Below are 24,108 nucleotides of genomic sequence, written 5' to 3' on the forward strand. Positions count from 1 at the left end.
TCCTAACCACTTTTTCTCTCCTCATTTTTTCGAAAATTTTTAAAATATTTTTTAAAATATTTTTTATTTTTTATTTTAGTTTTTATTTTATTTTATTTTATTATTTCGAAAATTACTTTTTTATAATAAAATAAAGGAAAAACTACCAAAAGTACCCATGAAGTTTACGAACGCTGACAAAAGTACCCATAAACTAAGGAAATTAACAATGTACCCATGAAAGATGGATTTTGTATGACAAAAGTATCCAAACCCTATTTTTTTTGTTGATTTTTTAATAAAATTTCCAAACTACTCCACTCTCAACCTCAACTCACTTTTTCAACTTTTCATAACCCAACTTGTACCTTTAAAACTTTTGTTATGGTCTCATGGAGTCCAAAACTACTTCTATAATAGACCATGCCAAAATCAATGATAATGGTGGTGGTAGAGGACTTCGACCGATTTCTGGCAAATAAATTTAGTATGGTGAGCTCTTTCTCATTTTTTTCACCAATCTTTTCACACAAAAAAGCCTCAAATTAAGAAAAAAAAAAGAGAAAATAACTTAAACGATTAAAGACTGTTCCTTTATGATTCTTTCTCTAATTCTTCATCGGTATTGATTGATTCTTTTGTTAATCTTGACGCTGCAATCCTCTGTTGCATTACTATTCAAAATTTTCACCATAAATGGTTCATTTCGTTTGTTGTAGGAGTAGTTTTAGACTCCATGGCAAGGGTTTTAAAGGTGCATGTTGAGTTATAGAAAGTTAAAAATGTGAATTGAGGTTGAGTGTGGGGATAGTTTGGTAATTTTATTAAAAAATCAACAAAAAATTAAGATTTGGATTCTTTTGTCATATAAAACTCATCTTCCATGGGTACATTATTAATTTCCTTAGTTTATGGGTACTTTTGTCCGCGTTCGTAAATTTCATGGGTACTTTTAGTAGTTTTTCCTAAAATAAATAAAATAAATCCACATCATCTGCCTTTCTCCATCATGGACCTAAGTGGAAATGAACAGTCCAGAAGGACTCTGGGGTCATATGCCAACCCCACTACTGCTTCATATGGGAGCAGTATCTGTATACCCTCCATCGGAGTTAGTAGCTTTGAGTTGAATCCTCAGCTCATTATCATGGTGCAGCAAAGTTGCCAGTATTTCGGTCTTCCACAAAAAGAACCTACAGAGTTTCTGGTACAGTTTTTACAAATTGCTGACATAGTACATGATAAGGAAATAGATCAGGATGTCTACAGATTATTACTGTTTCCATTTGCTGTAAAAGACCAAGCTAAGAGGTGGTTAAATAACCAACCTAAGGCTAGCATAAAGACATGGAAACAACTGTTAGAAAAATTCCTGAATCAATATTTCCCTCCAAAATGGATGACACAGCTAAGGTTGAGCATCCAAGGCTTTAAACAAGGAGATAATGAATCCCTTTATGATGCATGGGAGAGATACAGAGAGATGCTAAGAAAATGCCCATCTGAAATGTTTTCAGAATGGGTGCAGTTAGACATCTTCTACTATGGGCTTACAGAAAGAGCTCAGATTTCTCTAGACCACTCAGCTAGTGGATCTATACACATGAGAAAGACAATAGAAAAAGCTCAAGAGCTTATGGATACAGTTGCCAGAAATCAGCATCTGTACCTAAGCAGTGAACCTTCCATCAACGAAGAGGCTAAAACAGTAACTGCTGAACTCAGTCCTACAGAACAAGTTACTGAATTCAATCAGCAACTGGATTTTCTAACAAAATAGCTAGCCGAATTCAAGGAGATACTACAAGAAACAAGAATGGCTAATATGAATATGGAAATATAGTTGAAGCAAACAGAACAGCAGCTATCAAAATAAATAACAGAAGAGTGCCAAGCAATTCAACTAAGAAGTGGAAAAACATTAAATACCTCACTTCAAGGCAGCAGGAAACCAAGAAATGAAAAGAATGTTACCCAAAATCCCTCTGAGGACAGTCAGAGCCCAGAGAGGAATAATTCTGGCGCTCAAACGCCAGAAAATGGGTGGGAAGCTGGCGTTGAACGCCCAACCCATGCTCAGTCCTGGCATTCAACGCCAGAAACAAGCAAGGAATTGGCGTTGAAGGCCCAAAGGAAGCACGGTTTTGGCGTTCAGACGCCAGAAACAGGTAAGGAGTTGGCGTCTAACGCCACTCCAGCTTCCACCCCTGGCATTCAAACGCCAATGGGAGATCAAACACATACAAGTGCTGATAGTAACCCCTCTAAAAAGGCTTCTCAACCCACATCTGAAGGCAATAAACCTACAGCAACTAAGGTTGAGGAATACAAAGCCAAAATGCCTTATCCTCAGAAACTCCGCCAAGCGAAATAGGATAAGCAATTTGCCCACTTTGCAGACTATCTCAAGACTCTTGAAATAAAGATTCCGTTTGCAGAGGCACTTGAGCAAATACCTTTTTATGCTAAGTTCATGAAAGAGATCTTAAGTCATAAGAAGGATTGGAGGGAAACTGAAAAAGTTTACCTCACTGAAGAATGCAGTGCAGTCATTCTAAAAAGCTTACCTGAGAAGCTTAAAGATCCCGGAAGCTTTATGATACCATGCACATTAGATGGTACTTGTACCAAGCAAGCTCTATGTGATCTTGGGGCAAGTATCAACCTAATACCTGCATCTACTATCAAAAAGCTTGGGTTAACTGATGAAGTCAAACCAACCCGGATATGTCTCCAACTTGCTGATAGTTCCATTAAACACCCATTAGGCGTGATTGAAGACATGATTGTCAAGGTTGGGCCATTTGCCTTTCCCACTGACTTTGTGGTGCTGGAAATGGAGGAGCACAAGAGTGCAACTCTTATTCTAGGAAGACCTTTTCTAGCAACCGGCTGAACCTTTATTGACATCCAAAAAGGGGAAGCAACCCTGAGAGTCAATGAGGATGAGTTTAAGTTGAATGTTGTCAAAGCTATGCAGCTTCCAAACACCCCAATTGACTGCATGAGCATTGATATTATTGACTCTCTGGTAAAAGAGGTCAAGAGGACTAAGAGTCTCAAATCAAAGCTAGAGGATATCTTTAAAGATGTTCAGCCTGATCTGAAGGAACCAGAGAGAATAATAGAACCTCTGAAAATCCCTCAGGAAGAGGAGAAACCTCCCAAACTTGAGCTCAAATCATTACCACCATCCTTGAAATATGTATTTCTGGGAGAAGGTGATACCTTTCCTGTAATCATAAGCTCTACCTTAGAGCCACAGGAAGAGGAAGCACTAATTCAAGTGCTAAGGACACACAAGACAGCTCTTGGGTGGTCTATCAGTGATCTTAAAGGCATTAGCCCAGCCAGATGCATGCATAAAATCCTATTGGAGGGTGACGCTAAGCTAGTGGTTCAACCACAAAGGCGGCTGAATCCAGCCATGAAGGAGGTGGTGCAGAAGGAGGTCACTAAATTACTAGAGGCTATAATTATTTATCCTATTTCTGATAGCCCCTGGGTAAGCCTTGTCCAAGTCGTCCCTAAGAAGGGTGGCATAACAGTGGTTCATAATGAAAAAAAATGAACTGGTTCCTACAAGAACAGTTACAGGGTGGCGTATGTGTATTGATTACAGAAGGCTCAATACAGCTACCAGAAGGGATCATTTTTCTTTACCATTCATAGACCAGATGCTAGAAAGACTAGCAGGTCATGAATACTACTGCTTCCTAGATAGATATTCAGGTTATAATCAAATTGTAGTAGATCCCCAAGATCAAGAGAAAACAGCATTCACATGTGCATCCGGAGTATTTGCATACAGAAGGATGCCATTTGGCCTGTGCAATGCACCTGCAACCTTTCAAAGGTGCATGCTCTCTATTTTCTCTGATATGGTGGAAAATTTTTTGGAAGTCTTCATGGATGACTTTTCAATATTTGGAGACTCATTCAGCTCCTGTCTTGACCATCTAGCACTTGTTCTAAAGAGGTTCCAAGAGACTAACCTCGTTTTAAACTGGGAGAAGTGTCATTTTATGGTGACTAAAGGAATTGTCCTTGGGCACAAAATTTCGAACAAGGGAATAGAGGTGGATCAAGCTAAGGTAGAGGTAATTGAAAAATTACCACCACCTGCCAATGTTAAGGCAATCAGAAGCTTTCTGGGGCATGCAGGATTCTATAGGAGGTTTATAAAAGATTTTTCAAAAATTGCCAAACCTCTGAGTAATCTGCTAGCTGCTGACATGCCATTTATCTTTGATAAGGAGTGTCTGCAGATGTTTGAGACTCTAAAAACTAAGCTGGTCACAGCACCAGTCATCTCTGCACCAGACTGGACATTACCATTTGAATTGATGTGTGATGCTAGTGACCATGCCATTGGTGCAGTGCTGGGACAAATGCATGACAAGCTTCTGCACGTCATTTACTATGTCAGCCGTGTTTTAAATGATGCACAGAAGAACTACACAACCACAGAAAAAGAGTTACTTGCAGTGGTTTACGCCATTGACAAGTTCAGATCTTATTCAGTAGGATCAAAAGTGATTGTGTACACTGACCATGCTGCTCTTAAATATCTACTCACAAAGCAGGATTCAAAACCCAGACTCATCAGATGGGTGTTGCTTTTGCAGGAGTTTGATATAGAAATAAGAGACAGAAAAGGGACAGAGAACCAAGTAGCAGATCACCTCTCCCGAATAGAACCAGTAGAAGGAGCGTCCCTCCCTCTTACTGAGATCTCTGAAAACTTTCTGGATGAGCACCTCTTTGCCATCCAGAAAGTGCCATGGTTTGCAGACATTGCAAACTATAAGGCAGTGAGATTTATACCCAAAGAGTACAGTAGACAGCAATCAAAGAAATTGATAACGGATGCAAAATACTATCTTTGGGATGAACCATATCTCTTCAAGAGATGTGCAGACGGAGTAATCCGTAGATGTGTGCCTAAAGAAGAAGCACATAAGATCCTCTGGCACTGACATGGATCACAGTATGGAGGACATTTTAGAAGTGAGCGAACAACCACAAGAGTCCTCCAATATGGCTTCTACTGGCCTACTCTCTATAAAGACTCCCGAGTGTTTGTACTTAATTGTGACAGTTGCCAAAGATCTGGCAATCTACCTCATAGTTATGCCATGCCTCAACAAGGGATCTTCGGGATTGAGTTATTTGATGTATGGGGTATTGACTTCATGGGGCCTTTCCCACCATCATACTCAAACACTTATATTCTGGTGGCAGTGGATTATGTATCCAAATGGGTGGAAGCTATTGCAACACCCACTAACGATACTAAGATAGTGCTAAAATTCCTCTAGAAACACATCTTCAGCAGAATTGGTATCCCTAGAGTACTAATCAGTGATGGGGGCACTCATTTCTGCAATAAACAGCTTTACTCTGCTTTGGTTTGATATAGAGTTAGCCACAGGGTAGCTACTCTATATCATCCACAGACAAATGGGCAAGCTGAAGTCTCTAATAGAAAACTTAAAAGAATTCTGGAATGGACTGTGATTAACCATAGAAGGGATTGGGCAAGAAGCTTGGATGATGCTCTGTGGGCATACAGAACAGCATTCAAGACTCCTATAGGAACTTCTCCATACCAGCTTGTGTACGGAAAAGCCTGTCACTTGCCAGTGGAACTGGAACATAAGGCCTATTGGGCAACCAGATTCCTAAACCTTGATGCCAAGTTAGCTGGAGAAAAACGATTGCTGCAGTTAAATGAGCTAGAGGAATTCAGACTCAATGCCTTCGAAAATGCAAAAATTTACAAAGAGAAAGTAAAAAGATGGCATGATAAGAAGTTGTCATCCAAAGTCTTTGAGCCAGGGTAGAAAGTTCTGCTGTTTAATTTTAGGCTCAGATTGTTCCCCGAAAAATTGAAATCCCGGTGGAGAGGTCCATATATGATTACAAGTGTGTCACCCTATGGATATGTGGAGCTTCAGGATAATGATTCTAACAAAAAGTTCATTGTTAATGGACAGAGAGTTAAACACTATCTTGAAAGCAATTTTGAGCAAGAATGCTCAAAACTGAGACTTGATTAAAGCTCAGTAATAGTCCAGTTAAAGACAATAAAGAAGCGCTTGCTGGGAGGCAACCCAGCCATTTGCAAAGCTTATTTCTTAATTAATTAATTTTTACAGGTTTATGTCAATAATCTTCAAGGCAAAATAGCAATTGCTTGAGTTCACAAATTTACAGAAGGATTCGCAGAGTAAAATAGCAAAAAGGAAGCTCACTGGTGCGAAAAAGCCAGTAAGAGCTATTTTGGGCGTTGAACGCCCAAAAGAAGCATCTAATGGGCGTTCAACGCCAGTAAGGATAGCCATCTGGGCGTTAAACGCCAGAAAGAAGCTTCTTTTGGGTGTTGAACGCCAGAAAGAAGCTTCTTCTGGGCGTTGAACGCCAGAAAGAAGCACCTTTTGGGCGTTTAACGCCAGATTTATAGCGCCCTGGGCGTTCAGCAAAACGCCCAGTGACAAAGGAGTTCCTGGCGTTCAACGCCAGCTAGAAGCAACAGCTGGGCGTTGAACGCCCAGGAGAAGCTGCAAATGGGCGTTAAACACCCAAAACATGCAGCGTTTGGGCGTTTAACGCCAGGATTATGGGGAGGAAGTAAATTCGTTTTTATTTCACATTTTTTTCAATTTTCATATTTCAGTTCATAATTTCTTGCAAAAACATGCTACAAACTCTCATCCTTCAATTCAAAAAATTTTAATCCTAATTTCAAAAATCCCTGTTTCAAAAATATCAAATGTATCTTAATTCATAAACACAAATCCTTTTTCAAACCCCGTCCAACTTCTTTTCAAAATTTTTTCAAAATTCAATTATCCTTTCAAATTAATCCCAAATCTTTTTTTCTAAAATTCAGATTTATCTTTTTCAAATATCTTCTATATCTTTTCAATTTTCAATTATATCTTTTTCCTATTTATCTTTTACAAATCATATCTTCTATCTTATCTTTCTTCAAATTTTTCAAAAACCCACCCCCTCCCTTTAAATCCACATTCGGCCTCTCTCCTCTCTTCCATAATTCGAAAACTAGCTCTCCTTTCTTTTCTTTTGCTTAAGGACAAGCAAACCTCTAAGTTTGGTGTGTTTATTCGTGATCACTAAACCATACCCACTAAGATCATGGCTCCTAAAGGAAAACAACCCACTCCAAGAGGCAAGAAAGAGAGTATTCCAAAACCACTTTAGAATCAAGGGAAGTTCTTAACCAAAGAACATTCAGACCATTACTACATAATAATGGGTCTAAGGTTAGTGATCCCGAAAGTCAAATTCGATCTAAAAGAAGATGAATATCCAGATATCCAAGAGCAAATTCAAAACAGGAGCTGGAAAATCCTAGCTAATCCTGAAACAAAGGTGGGAAGAAATATGGTTCAGGAATTCTACGCTAATCTGTGGCAAACAGACAGGCAGAGAATATCTGGAATTGCCTTCTATGACTATCGGACCTTGGTCAGAGGAAAGATTGTTCACATCCACCCTGACAAAATCAGGGAGATCTTTAAGCTACCTCAGCTGAAAGATGACCCAGACTCCTTTAATAGGAGAATGATGAGAACAAATAAGGGCCTGGACAAGATTCTAGAGGGCATATGCATCCCTGGAACCAGGTGGACCACTAACACCAAGGGCGTCCCAAATCAACTCAAGAGAGAAGATCTCAAACCAGTTGCCAGAGGCTGGCTGGACTTTATTGGGCGTTCTATACTGCCCACTAGCAACCGCTCTGAAGTCACCATTAAAAGAGCAGTGATGATCCACTGCATTATGTTAGGAAGAGAAGTGGAAGTTCATCAATTGATTTCGTGTGAACTTTACATAATTACAAACAAGAACTCCAAAGATGCCAAATTGGCTTATCCTAGCTTAATATCTATGCTATGTAAAGATGGGAATAACTGAGTATATCTCAGTCGAGTGACCAATCACCAAAATATCAATGGAAAAACAACAAGTGCAGGATGACCCCATCAAGAGGAGAGCACAGGAATTCCTTCCAAAAATCCCTCAATTTGAATACTGGGAGCATCTTGAAGCATCGGTTACCAAGTTGCAAGAAGCTATGGACCAAATAAAGGAAGAACATAATAATCAAAATAGCATGCTTTGCAAACTGCTTGGGGAACAAGAAGAGCAAAGGCGTGATTTAAAGGAATTGAAGCGTCAAAAACTGTCTCTTGAAGGACCAAGCACCCCACAGACTAGAGGAACATCCAGTTCTCAAAATAAAGGTTGTTGAGTCCTAATCTTAGCTTTAACTCTGTGATAGTTGTTTTTATAAGAATTTACCTTAGAAGGTATATAGGAGTAGTAGTAATTAGTATATCTATTTTGATTTTATTTCCAATTAAGCTATAATTTATTTTTCTCATCATCATCAAACATGAATAAAATAGTAGATTTTTTAGAATAAAGAGGCAATTTAATTTTTTCGAGTTCTTAATAAGGAAAATTCTAATTATTTATATGTGGTGGCAATACTTTTTGTCTTCTAAATGAATGCTTGAACAGTGCATATTTTTTATACTGAATTTCATGAATGTTAAAATTGTTGGCTCCTGAAAGAATGATAAATAAGAGAAATATTATCGCTGATCTGAAAAATCATAAAATTGATTCTTGAAGCAAGAAAAAGCAGTGAAAAAAAAAACAAAAGAGGTAGAAAAAGTCAGTAGCTCTTTAAACCAAAAGGCAAGGGTGAAAAGGATCTAAGGCTTTGAGCATCAATAGATAGAGGGGCCTAAGGAAATACATCCAGGTCTGAGCGGCTAAATCAAGCTATCCCTAACCATGTGCTTGTGACATGCAGGTTCAAGTGAAAAGCTTGAGACTGAGTGGTTAAAGTCGTGATCCAAAGTAAAAGAGTGTGCTTAAGAACTCTGGACACCTCTAATTGGGGACTTTAGCAAAGCTAAGTCACAATCTGAAAAGGTTCACCCAGTTATGTGTCTGTGGCATTTATGTATCCGGTGGTAATACTGAAAAACAAAGTGCTTAGGGCCACGGCCAAGACTCATCAATTAACTGTGATCAAGAATCAACATACTAAACTAGGAGAATCAATAATACTATCTAAATTCTAAGTTCCTGTGGATGCCAATTATTCTAGATTTCAAAGGATAAAGTGAGATGCCGAAACTGTTCAGAAGCAAAAAGCTACTAGTCCCGCTCATCTAATTAGAATCTGAGCTTCACTTGAAACTCTGAGATATTATTGCTTCTTAATTTCTTTTTATCCTATTTTATTTATCTAGTTGCTTGGGGACAAGCAACAGTTTAAGTTTGGTGTTGTGATTAGCGGATATTTTATACGCTTTTTGGGGGTAATTTCATGTAGATTTTAGAGTGTTGTAGTTAGTTTTCAGTATATTTTTATTAGTTTTTAAGTAAAATTCATATTTCTGGACTTTACTATGAGTTTGTGTGTTTTTCTGTGATTTCAGGTATTTTTTGGCCGAAATTGAGGGAGCTGAGCAAAAATCTGATTTAGGCTGAAAAAGGACTGCTGATGCTGCTGGATTCTGACCTCCCTGCACTCGAAATGGATTTTTTAGAGCTACAGGAGTCCAATGGGGCGCTCTCAATTGGGTTGGAAAGTAGACATCCAGGGCTTTCCAGCAATATATAATAGTTCATACTTTGCGCGAAGATAGACGACGTAAATTGGCGTTCAACGCCAGTTGCATGTTGTAGTCTGGCGTTCAACGCCAGAAACAGGTTACAACCTGGCGTTCAACTCCAGAAACAGGTTACAACCTGGCGTTCAACTCCAGGAACAACCCAGGCATGTAAAAAGCTTAAGTCTCAGTCCCAGCACACACCAAGTGGGCCCCAGAAGTGGATTTCTGCACTATCCATCTTAGTTTACTCATTTTCTGTAAACATAGGTTACTAGTTTAGTATTTAAACAACTTTTAGAGACTTATTTTATATCTCATGACATTTTTAGATCTGAATCATATACCTTGTGAAGGCATGAGTCTCTAAACTCCATTGTTGGGGGTAAGGAGATCTACAACATCTCGATGAATTAATGCAATTATTTTTGTTTTCCATTCAAACACGCTTGTTCCTATCTAAGATGTTCATTCGAGCTTCACTATGAAGAAGGTGATGATCCGTGACACTCATCACCTTCCTCAATTCATGAATGTGTGCCTGACAACCACCTCCGTTCTACATTAGATTGAATGAGTATCTCTTAGATTCCTTAATCAGAATCTTCGTGGTATAAGCTAGAATTGATGGCGGCATCCTTGAGAATCTGGAAAGTCTAAACCTTGTCTGTGGTATTCCGAGTAGGATTCTGGGATTGGATGACTATGATGAGTTTCAAACTCGCGAGTGTTGGGCGTAGTGACAGATGCAAAAGGATCAATGGATCCTATTCCGACATGATCGAGAACCAACAGATGATTAGTCGTGCTGTGACAGAGCATTTGGACCATTTTCACTGAGAGGATGGGAAGTAGTCATTGACAACGGTGACGCCCTGCATACAGCTTGCCATGGAAGGAGCCTTGCATGTTTGAAAGTGAGGAAGCATTATGTTACAGGAATTTAGAAGACAAAACATCTCTAAAACTCCAACATATTCTCCATTACTGCATTATAAGTATTTATTTCATGCTCTTTTACTTTTTACAATTAAAACTAAAAATTATTATTGATATTATATCCTGACTAAGAATAATAAGATAACCATAGCTTGCTTCAAGCCAACAATCTCTATGGGATTCGACCTTACTCACGTAAGGTATTACTTGGACGACCCAGTGCACTTGCTGGTTAGTTGTGCGAAATTACATAGTGTGAAGTAATTTTCGTGCACCATCGTGGTCGTGGTTGTAACACCCTACCACACAGAGCTTTACGCCTAGGACGTAAATCAAAGGTGGTGAGGCGCTACAACCTCTAAAACAAAAATACGTAAATAGATGTGTACGAAGAATAGTTTAACAAGGAGCCTTGGAAGAAAGAATGAACAAAACAAAACCGAACACACATCACACATGAATAGCGATTGGATAAAAGACTTATGCAGAAAACCAAAGAGACAAGTATATAAACAGAGTTTCAAAACATAGATACATAATCAAGCTCTAATATATATATATATATATATATATATATATATATATATATATATATATATATAGTTCTTCGCTTCCAAAGAGTCTCTAGAATGCTCAGTTAGGTGTCTCTCGACCTGCATCTGAAAAATAGCAGAATATGTATGGAATGAGAACCAGGAATTTTTAGTATGGTAAAGGTGCCCACATAGATATATATAAGGTCCCGAGAAAGTCAGAGGCATTCCTAGAATTCTAACACTCATATTCAAACCTAAACTTTGTTTCTAAACCAAAAATCTTAGTAATCTATCTAAGGGATTCTAGTTCTAATCTAACTATTCAATTTTCGTTTCCTTCATATCTCCTAAGCACTGGGTGGAACAACCCTCAGCACGCCTCCACCATATGAGGGGTCCCTCAAATGCAAACACTGACACATATAATACAATCAAGAAAAACACAAATATGGATAGCAAGTACATCAAATAAGACAAGTAGCAGTTAATTACAGTTAAACAATTAGGCAAACCCAAACAATTCATACTCAAACAAAACATACAAATCTATATGATGCATGTCTGTCCTATGGTCGATGATATCACCTGTCAGTTATACACCCAAACCCGACATGTCTGGTAGCTAACTGATGCGTGAGCATCTTTTCCTTATTTTCTTATTATTTTAGATATGAATTTATTGAATTTTATTTAGATTTTAGTGTTTAAAGCCTATTTGGATATAATTTGATAGCATTATGATTTTATTAATTTCAAAAAAAATCCAGACGAGTTTGGCAGAGTTCGGGCAAAAGAAAAAGGAAGAAAGTAGATGCTCTCAACCCTAACCTCCTTGCACTCCAATGAGCATAAATTGAGCTACAGTAGTCTAGTTGACGTATCTTTAGTGATATTAGAAAGCTAACTTATATAGCTTTACAACGATATATAATAGTCTATACTTTTCTTCTGCCATCACGGCACTAAACGCCACGCAGGTACCTCGTAACTAGCTCCCAAGCCACTGCCTCGTGGGGAGCTAAATCACTAAGTAGTTCGGGTTTAGTCAATTACAATTTGCCATGAAATAAATCTTGCATGATTAAAATTGTTGGTAAAAAAACTTAATCCGGAAGAATAAATAACTCTGAAACCTTAACTATCTTCACATACTTTTCACACCAATTTCACAACTTGCGTTCTTACTCTCTGAATTTCTGTTTAATGCTTTTGAACCTCAAAACACCATTTTTTTTGCTTGCCTGATTAAGTGATTCATTCGACTATTGTTTCTTAATCCATCAATTCTCGTGGGATCAACCCTCACTCACCTGAGGTATTACTTGGTACGACCTGGTGCACTTACCGATTCAATTGTGGACATTAGAATTTCGCACCAAGTTTCTAGTGCAATTACCGGGGATTGACTGTGATTGACAACTACTGGTTATTTGATTTTTTAGATTAGGCATTTTTTCTTTAATTTTATTTAATTTCTTTCTTTAAATTTTTGAAAAATTTAGTTATATTTCATTTAAAATTTTTATTGTAATTTCTGAAATTAAGTTATGTGTTCCTGTAGTTATTTTATTTCTTTTGGTTATTTTACCTATAGAGTTTGAATTTTGTGTTTCATTTTTGCTAATTAGTTGTTTGAATTCTTTGTTTATATTATTCAGTCATTTCATTTTATTTCTTTTACACAGGTTACCTCACGGAGAATTCTTTGCATTCTGACGTAGAGATTCCCACCTTTTTTTTATTTTCTGTTGTTTATGAGTAGGAACGGAAACAAAAAACCTCTTCTAGACTTTAATCCTGATGTTGAAAGGACCTTGAGAAGGTATTTACAACAAGCTAGAGCTTATAAAGCCGCTGAGAATCTCAGGGATAATTTTGAGAAAGAAGCTGAAGAGTTTACTATGGAGCTCAACAACAACAATAATGCGTTTAATGCCAATGTTGTTAATCCTCCTGTTATGTTTGCATAACCTAGGGGAACACTTGGCTCATACACTGCTCCTAGCCTAGATTTCTATGGGAATAACATTGTTCTACCCCCTGTTACTGCTAACAACTTTGAGCTGAAACCTCAGTTGATTTCTCTGGTGCAACAGAATTGCCAGTTTCACGGACTCCCGCAGGAAGACCCAAATCTGTTTATTTCTAATTTTCTACAGATTTATGACAATATGAAGTCTAGTGGAGTCCATCATAATGTTTACAAGCTACTTCTCTTCTCATTTGCTATGAGGGACAGAGCTAAGCAGTGGCTTAACACTCAGCGCAAGGAGAGCTTGGATACTTGGGATAAGGTGGTCAACAGGTTTCTGACCAAGTTCTTTCCACCTCAAAAGCTGATTAAGCTGAAGACAAATGTTCATACCTTCAGGCAGAGAGAGGGTGAGTCTCTCTATGAAGACTGGGAGAGGTATAAGTTGATGCTCAGGAAGTACCCTTATGATATATTCTCCAATTGAATTTAGTTGCAGATCTTATATGATGGGGTTTTTGAGACTGCCAAAATATCTCTGGATAATTCTGTAGGCGGGTCACTCCACATGAAAAAGACCCCTGATGAGGCCATGGAGTTAATTGAGATGGTTGCCCAACAACTAATATTTGTACTCTTCTGAGAGGACCACGGTAAAGAAGGGAGTCATGGAGTTGGATGCTTTGGATGCTATTCTTGCCCAGAAAAAGGCTATGTCTCACTAAACCAATGCTATTACACAACACTTGAGTCGAATGCAAGTTTTAGCCGTTAACGCTCAAGACAATTTTTATGACGTGAGTGGTGCCTTCTCTCAAGGTGAGAATTATGAGTATGGCCAGTTTATTCCAGAACAGGTTAATTACATGGAAAATTCCTCCAGAAATTCCAACAATGACCCTTATTCTAAGACATTTAATCAAGGTTGGAGGAATCACCCTAACTTTAGGTGGAGAGACCAATCTCAGAGGCAACCGAACTTCAACAATAATTTTCAGGGCAATTTCAATAAGAATAATTCCAACAACCATTAGTTTCAACCTTCTCAACCGCAACAAGCACCCTTTCAGCCTCAGAAATCTTCTGACTTGGAATCCATAGTTGTGAAACTCTCCAAGAATACTTTTAGCTTCATGTAGGAAACCAGAGTTTCACTTAGGAACTTGGAGGTGCATATGGGTCAAATAGACACAAAAGTTGTCGAAATTGATCAGAGCTCCACTAATTCCCTTCCTAGTAACACAATTCCAAATCCAAGGGAGGAGTGCAAGGCCATTACCTTGATAAGTGAACAAGTGGCAAGTGTAGAGGCACAAGTTACTGATAAGCCAGTGGAAAACGAAGCTCCGGAGGAGGTGCAGAGTAAAGAGTAGCACGCCCCCTCTAGACACCCGGACAACCTCTTTTCAGTTGATCTTGAAAAGTATCCGGCATTGCTTAAGGCACCGGAGTACAAGTCAAAGATGCCATGTCCTCAGAGATTTCAAAAGAAGTCCAAGGACAGATGGTTTTTAAAGTTCTTGGAAGTCTTTAGAAAGTTGCAAATCAATATTTTTTTTGCTGAGGTTTTGGATCAAATGCCTCTCTGTGTCAAGTTCATGAAGGAATTACTTTCCAAGAAGAGGCCTTTAAAAGGAGATGAGACATTGGTCTTGATCAAGGAATATAGTGCCATAATTCAGAGTAATTTAACAAGGAAGATGCCTGATCCAAGGAGCTTTCAAATACTATGTACCATTGGAAACACAACCTTTGAGAAAGCCTTATGTGATTTGGGAGCAAGTATAAATTTAATGCCCTTGTCTGTGATGAAGAAGCTACAAATCAAAGAGGAACAACTAACAAGGATAGCATTACAAATGGTAGATAAATCATTGAAGCATGCACATGGAATAGTAGAGAATATCTTGGTCAAAGTGGGCAAGTTCTTCCTCCCAACAGATTTTGTAATTCTTGACATGGGGGACGAAAACACCTCAATAATCCTAGAAAGACCATTCCTAGCCATTGGGAGAGCTCTTATTGATGTGGAAGAAGGTGAATTAGTGCTGAGAATGCATGAAGAGCAGTTGATCTTCAAGGTTTTTAGACCCATACATCACACAGGTGAAGAAGGCAATTGCATGAAGAATGAGTTGATTCAAGTCTCCAAGAATCCCTTAATAAGGTAAAACAGAGTTTTCAGCTCAAGCCTCCTTTGGTGGGCATTAATAAAATTTTCCCTGACATCAAACCTAAGTTTGGTGTTGGGTGTGTATCAACCACCAAGGAGGAAGTTTCCAAGAAGAAAATACCCAAAGGATGGAGAAACAATATGATCTCTACTGAAGATTTCTCACCAGGAATGAAAGTAGTGTTGACTCGAAATCCAGTGTTAGTCAATTACATTTTGCCATGAAATAAATCTTGCATGATTAAAATAGTTGGTAAGAAAACTTAATCCGAAAGAATAAATAACTCTGAAACCTTAACTATCTTCTCACATACTTTTCACACCAATTTCACTACTTGCGTTCTTACTATTTGAATTTCTGTTTAATGCTTTTGAACCTCAAAATACCATTTTTTTTTGCTTGCCTGACTAAGTGATTCATTCGACTATTGTTGCTTAATCCATCAATCCTTGTGGGATCGACCCTCACTCACCTGAGGTATTACTTGGTATGACCCGGTGCATTTGCCGGTTCAGTTATGGACATTAGAATTCCGCACCACTAACCTTGGATAGAAATACCACATCGCGGAGTAAGTGGGACTGAGCCACATTCTCTTGCTATTACCCGCTTAACCCAGAGCAAGCGGAATAAACCACTACTGCTCCTACTACTCAAGCAGGTGTTTATAAACTCAACCCAGGGCAAGCAGAATAAACCACTACTACTACTACTGCCCAGGCATCATAATCATTGATCCGGAGCAAGTGGGACAAACCATTACTGCTGCTACTGCCCAGTTATCTCATTCAAAAATTTATTCTCAATATCATTTCAATTCATTTAAAAATCATAATTAAAATTGATTCTCATCATCATCATCATCAATCATATCTTAATCAAACTCATTCATCATCATCTCATAATATCATAATCATTCTCATCATGTCTCATTCATCATTTATCATATCTCATCAAGTAAATCATTCACTTCTCAAATCTTCTTTGATACTAAAACTAGCTCCATCAACATCCTTACCCCTATTCCGTAACCTAAAACCTAGCTATTAGACCTTAAACAGAGTTTTCAGAGTTTTGAAAAAGCTAGAGTAATGATTGATAGCTCAAAAATTGTGAATTCTCAACAAAATGGTAATTTCAGAGGGTTACAAGCTTGCCGAGAAGGTCAAAAGTTAAAACAGAATTTTAGTGTAAAACGGGACATCGTGCGTACACATAGTACTGTGTGTACGCACGCACCAGAAGAACTTTTCTTTGTGTGCGTACACCCCTCGTGCATACACACAAGCCTCAATATTCACTCTGGTCTGTGCGTGCGCATAATAGTGTGCGTACGCATGCACACCAGAAATCCTGGTTTTTTGCAAAATTCTGTTCTTAAACCCAAACTTCAAATGCGCATAACTTTTTTGTTAAAAATAATTTTTTGTCCGTTCTTTGAATGTTATAAACCTCACAGACCAAATTTTCATTCTAAATTTCTCAAAATTTGGGGGTTCGAAAGCCAAGTTATGGCCTGCCGAAGTTGGTCGCAAATTAGGTTTTTACTGAAAACTAAAAACCTCAAGTTTTCTAAACTTTTCAATTCAAAATTAACCAAATCCTAACCAAAACCCTCTCAAGCATACTCATAATTCACCAAACACTAACTCACTACTTCTCAATCATTTTGTTATCCAAAGATACCAATACTTCATTATCAACTCAACTTCAAATTCGTCACATATATGCATATATACAACAATTGTATCAAATTCAACCACTTCACCATCAAATTCAGCATCATACTCATTTCACACGTACACATACATTAATTCCATTTTTGCACACACTTGCATTAACTACACCAGTCAATATCCACTTCCAAACCTTTTAATTATTCAGCACTTCCAAACATGATTTTCCAACAAACTCAACATATAGCACTACGAATTAGAAAACATCAACAATTCACATAAGTGGACTTATCCTACGGATAATTAGCCTAAGTTTTTATTCCACATTATACATTAACTTTAAGAAACCAAAATCATACCTTGGTCGATTTCTCCCCAAGCCACAAACGCCACAAATTCTCTTCTCCACAAGTCTCAAGGTCTCCAAATGTCAATTTAACAAGCTCAACCATTGGAATTTTGTTCCAAACCATCAATTGGACTCTAATTTACATGAACTCAATTTAATTTCATACAATTCATTGAAAATCACTACTGGGGCTTACCAATGTCAATAATTCACAAGGGTTAGGATTTCCTTACCTTACCCACCAATGATTTGGGTAAAACCTAGTAATTATCCAACGCTAAAGTACCTATAAACCATTAAACTCACAAAATCTCTCAATATTAAAATCCAAATTCATGAAAATGAAAAGAAGGGAGAACTAGGCATCAATTTTGTGATTTTTTACCAAAGAAATAGATAAAATTGAAGAGGACTCTGAGACAAATGTGTGGCTATAAACGGCTCGTCAATCGAAGCTCCGGATTGAATGTTATGAAAGATTGAAGTTGGAGGTGATTAAGGGTTTAGGGTTCTTTCACCAATTCTCTCTTCTCAGCGTGTTTCATAATGAAACAAGGAAAGAATGCTGAACTTGTGTATATATATATATATATATATATATATATATGTGTTGGGCCTGGACCCAATACGGGCCCAGTTCAACCAGTCGGCTCGTTGGCCCAATTTTGGGCCAAAAGCTTTAAAATTAGTGTTAAAATTCGTATTTTAATTATTTCTATTTCTCCAAACTATGAAATTTAATTTTCTAATTTCTTTGAATAATAATTAATGTATTGGTTAATTAATTATTAATTACCCAGAGTTTATAGTTGTCCCCCTACTAAGGCGGTAGAGTAGGTGCTGACATTGGTACCCCACCAGCAGTGTTGCCACTGGAACCAGCAGTGCCGCTGGCTCCAGCGTGCATCTGATGGTTGTACTCCTCTATCTGCTCTCGTAACTGATTGAGCTGCTCTAACTTCTCCGTCAGATCCGAATTGATGGCAACGACTCCTCCCACGCGTGCAAGAAGGTCGTTGTACCTCTACTCAGACTGCTCCGCTTGCTAGTGAAGCTCATGTGTCATCTTCTGCACCTTCTCCCTTAAATCAACAACTTCTTAGGGATCGGCAGGGATGGTGGCAGAGGCAGAGGTAGAGGAAGCCACCAACGTAGAGGAGTGAAGGCCACTGGCGAAGAATGACTCTAACCCGAAGCGGCAATTCTTGTGGAGCTCAGAGGCGGTCTCGTGCCAAATCCTATTAGGATCTACCACTGAGGTCTTGGATCTAGCTTCATCGTTCTCATTAGGCGGCTGAGATTTCTGGGTCGTGACCTCCAACCTCTACATGTAATCCTCTTGTGTCACACATGTCGTGATCAGGATAATAGTTAAATAATTGCCTTTAAACCAAATAAATTTGAAACTTATTATTAATTTAAACTCACATAATGGGCCGCTGACTGCTCGTCAGCAAATCTCTCCTTGTTGGCCTTCAAAATATGAGTATATTTGAAGGTCTCTGTCAGTGTCGCCTCACGGTCCAATGACTTAGAAGATAGATAAATATATCAACCAATAAAATAAATGAACAAATTAGATAACTAATTCAAGTAACTACTAAAATATTAAACAATGACAAAATTCTTACAAGTCTGCTCTTCGTCTTCATGAAGATCGCTGACCTAGGGGAAGCCTGTTAGCGACGTTTGTCAGTCGGCGACGCTTGAACCCCTCATCATGAGTAAAGTAGGCCTATGATTCCTTCTTGATTTTTGGATGGATCCACGACATTTGGTGGTCGTGCCCATTACGAATATCTCTCATCATCTACTGGAAACGTTTAGCTGCTCGGTGGTCATAGATCTTCCTAATCATGAGATTATGCTCTGCATCCTATATGATCTTCAACTGCACAAAGTGATTCACAAACATTAGTTAGTAAAAAAAAATACAGTTCAAATAGAGTTAATTAATTCAACATTATTGGGTTCTTACTTCCCACTTCTGAAACCATCGATATCTGGTCTCAACCAGGATCTGCATGTAGGTCAGCCATGAGTGGTCGTACATCGACTTAATGATGTTGGAGATCTCCTGTGTTCAAGCATCGGGGTTTGGTGCAAACCTAGCAGAGAAAAATATGAACATTAACAAACACATAAAAACGCATAAACTTAAGATTAACAAACGTAAGATTAAAAAATTGTATGTACTCACACCTGCATGCCATCGGGCCAAATCCTCAGCCGAATGACGGGCAGTGGTGGAGGGGCATCCTACTGGGGGGAAGTGGAGGAATCATCCACCGCGAGCTCTGTCATCGTTGGATCTGCAGGGAGCGTAGCAGAATGAGGCATGTAGTTTGGATTTGGGAGCATGATAAATTGATGGTCCCTGGACTAGCCTGTGACGTCATGGGTGTCATCGGGGTAGTCGGGGTAGAGGGCGATGACTGGGCAGACCTTTGGGATTTGGTAGAAGCCCGCCCTCTATCATGACCACGTGACCCACTCGACCTACTTCTGCTACTTGTCGTTATGTCTGCACAACGAATATATTACTAACACTAATCAAAATACAATTAAATTTACTAACTCTAAATATATTAATACACTCAATACAGTAAGCATATTAATAACATAACAAACACCAATAAATAATAACATAAGAAGAAACTCAAGAAATAACAAATAATTATAATAAATATGAGAAAAGATATGAATAACAGATAATTATAACAAATAATCCAAAACACTTAAAATAAAAATTTTAAGGAGGAACCAATTCATGTCACAATTAACACAAATATCTATCAACGCTAAACATAATTCTAAGACTTTTGAAAATATAATTTTAATTTTTCAATTTCTTTCAAAATCTTATAAAAATTTTTGACAAAGTCTCCCCTAAAATTCAGATTTTTTCACTCCTTAAGGGTTCTGTCCAAACCAAATATCCATCCAAACCAACATACAATATAGAAATCCTAATCCACCCACCAAGAGACTTCAATCATTTTTACTAATCAACTCAAATGCACAGTACATTTAATAGATATTCAAAATAATCTAACTTTGTAAAATAAACAAACACTAAATCATATAATTTATTTTAATTTCTTCATCATCAAACCAATTTTAATAACCAGAATAATCAACACAAATCTAACATAATCAATATAAATCGTATTTTATAATAACTAACAACAGATACGAATATAACTTAAATTATCATATGATAACCAAAATGAAAATCCTACATTAACCCTAAACCCTAAAATTATCATATAATAATCAAATTATAAATCTCTAAATTAATATATAACTAATCCCTAAATTAACATGTAAATAAATTTTAAATTATAATTTATATAAGAGAGATGCATGGAATCTGACAGCGACAGAAGGAGATGCAGCGGCGGCGGTGCTGGACGGTGACAACAACGGTGCGGTGCGGTGCAGTGACGGGGAACTGGCTTGTTTCTGTGAGAGAGAAAGAGGTGGTGGTGAGAGACCGGGACTGGAGTTGCGGCAGCGGGACGGGTAGAAAGAGAAACAGAGAAGAGGAGTTTAGAGAGAGGCTTTTAAAATGAAGGGGGAGAGCGTTCGCGCTCTCAATCTTAGGGCTGATAATCGTTGGATTTACGTTTGGATAAATCTGATGGTAACTGTTTGTGTGTCACCGATCAAAATGCAATGTTTAACTAAAATGAAAATCTGAAACTAAAGTTCGCGCCTATTCCCTCCCATTTCCTGCCAAATATTACCCATGAATTTACTATTGAAAAAGTTAATCCGCCAGTAACTATTTGACGTAACGATTTCTATCACAAGACCCTCCAGAAATTCGTCGATAAAGCCAACGGTAACTCGAGACGCTAAATCTGACGGAAAATCCGACGCTACTCAACGTATTTCTTGTAGTGAGAATGGATGAGAGAACATGTATGAGAGGAAGAGGACAAGGGAAACAATGACATTTTTGCGGACATAGAAGAGGAAAACTAACCCCTGACCATTTCGTGCCAGCACGCACGCTTATTGTGATAGGTCAGCGTTTTCGGTTCGAAATTGACAGAGAAACACTCACAAGGATCGCGTTGTATCACAGAAGTAAGGGACAAGAGTCGAAGTAAATTATTTTTTTCGTGAAGAGTCGTATTGTCATTCGGAAAAATAGATAAAAGCCGGGTTGGTAGTTCACTCATTATTTTTTTTGTTTTCATCTCTAAAATAAAAATAAATACAAAATAAATAAAAAGAAATAAGTTCAACAAAGAGAAAAAAAAAAAAAGAAAAACTATCAATAAAATATTTCCTTCATTCGCATGCTCATCCACATTCTCTTCGTCCTCTTTTTTTATCTTCTTGTTTTTATTAATCAGATTTAGATTAATACTAAAATTTTAATCTTTTTCTTTGATAGCTACTACAGAGGGTATAATTTTCTTTTTCTAATGATGATTTAAGATGCAGGCAACATCAAGGTTATCTTCATTATTTTCCCTCCTTTCTAGCTAGAAAAATTATATATATAGTAGTACACCATTATTAACTGAGTCAATTAAAATAGATAGGATGATAAATTAATAATGATTTTAAATTGGCTAGAAATGTTGGATTGATGGGAACCCTGCTGCGGTTTTAATTTCTTGGATCACACGATGAAAATAGTGTAAATTGACTTAATATTATATAGGAAGACTACTTTCAAAAGTCTTCCAACTGAAATACTTGCATGGAACATTAATGTTCCATCCGCTGTGCAGTTAAACTACAATTTATTAGTAATAAAAAACTATATGAAAACATCATGTTAGGCTTGATCAATAAACTTATGGCCACATGTGCATAGGGTTAGCCAAAAGGGTGCCTGTAGCTTGAAGACACTAGATTCTACTTTACATAACACCATTCGATTCGGCCACCGGAAAAAAGGAGCGAACTCTCATGACACCAGTTTCGATTCTTCTCCCTAACTAGATCCTGCCTCAAAATTTGTTGGAACTGAATTTGAAGTTAAAGATGAAAAACTGCCAAGGATGTATTCACTAATTTAATGCAAAATTCTATCACTTAATGGAACATAGGACACATATAATTATCGTTCTCAAAATAGTTTATATCGAATATTTTAAACAGCGTCTAAAAATACACTGATATCTTATTTTTTTAGTATGTTTAATTCCAAACTTTTTTATATTAACTATAATAAAATTTTTAAGTTCAATCAGAAAATGCAGTCTTTAAATATGCATAATAATAAAATTGTTGCATTTTTACTATAATAGTTTCATTTATACATTCAATCGCTGTCTTTAAATTTGTTTGTGTGAAAAGAAGAAATAACATTACTAAATGCTTAAAAATTTGGGCTACACTTTATTACGATTTTGCAATCACTGCAAGCAAAATAATATATTTTTATACTTATTTCGTAGGATGCATTAACGAAATAATCTCTTCCGTTATTTCGCAAGCTACGTATGCAAATTTGCTCTATTTCGCAGATGAAATAGGGAAAGTATGAGGAGTCAATGGAATATTTATACAATGTGTACAATAGAGGTTTATGGAGTATTAGAGATATAATTATTAGTGTTATTTTTTTCTATCAATTGAAGCTTTTAGGTGGTATCATGACATGGTATTAGAGCGCTAAATCTGAAAGGTCAAGAGTTCGATCCTTGGTGAACCTAAAATTTGTTTAATTTTTCGGAAAGATGTTTATTATCGCCAGTACTTGGATGGTTATTCTAAATAGTATGGGGGATGTTCATTTTGTAACTCAATAGTCCATTGTATATATTGTACAAATAGTTCATTGTCTCCCTAGCGGGATCCGATAAAATATTAGATAGGTGGACAATAATTTTTGTGAACAATAAATTTTAAAATTAGTCTAATAAAATAAAAATATACTACACTTTTAAATTATCCACCTAAATCTTAATATTATGATCAAAATTCTGAAAATCGAATCGATCATCGAACCGTTCTAACTACTAATTTACTGGTTCGTAAGTTTAACCGATTCGACCGTAGTTGAACCAAAAAAATTATTTTATAATAAAATAATAAATATAAATAAACTGATCATATAACCATGCAGGCAAACTCAACAATTATATTGAATTAGGAAAAGTATAAGATATAGTGTGAATAATTCAACCATCAATAAAATAAGCAAATTCACAACAATTAAGAAGGAAGATTGAATTAGTGAGAGGGTAAGCTTCTTGCAGCAGAGAAGAGGGAGAATTAAAACAACAATCAATGAAACAATGCTAACTGTCCCTTTCTCTATTCCTCTATTATAAACACACCAAATATAGTTACAGTCTAACAAATTTCAACAAATCCAAATTAATACTACTCACTAGCAAGAACAATCTCAATAGCAAGAATCACAATAACAATAATTTAATGAATTAACAAGAGTAAGATTGGAATAAAAAAACCAACAACCTAATAACAAAAAACAAAAGCAATCTATATCCCAAGAATCACAATAACAATTTAAAAAATCAACAAATTAACAATTTAAAAAAAAAACACAGCAACCCAATAATCTGAAGAACAATAATAGGTATATCAAATAAACAACAAAATTTGAATAGAAAAATCCAACAAATTAAATTACAGCAATCTAACAATTTAGCAAATTAAGACAACAGTAGCCCAATAATTTAACAAATTATCAAATTAACAAGTTCAAGAATGAAAAAACACAATAAAACCAAAAGTATTAAAGACAACAGAGCAACAACATAACAGAAGTAAAAGGATTCCTGGAGAAAGTAGTATATGAATCTTCTAAATTGAAACAATTATAAGATGAA

This window comes from Arachis stenosperma, chromosome 10 (genome assembly GCF_014773155.1).
Source record: "Arachis stenosperma cultivar V10309 chromosome 10, arast.V10309.gnm1.PFL2, whole genome shotgun sequence".
In the NCBI taxonomy this organism is placed as follows: Eukaryota; Viridiplantae; Streptophyta; class Magnoliopsida; order Fabales; family Fabaceae; genus Arachis; species Arachis stenosperma.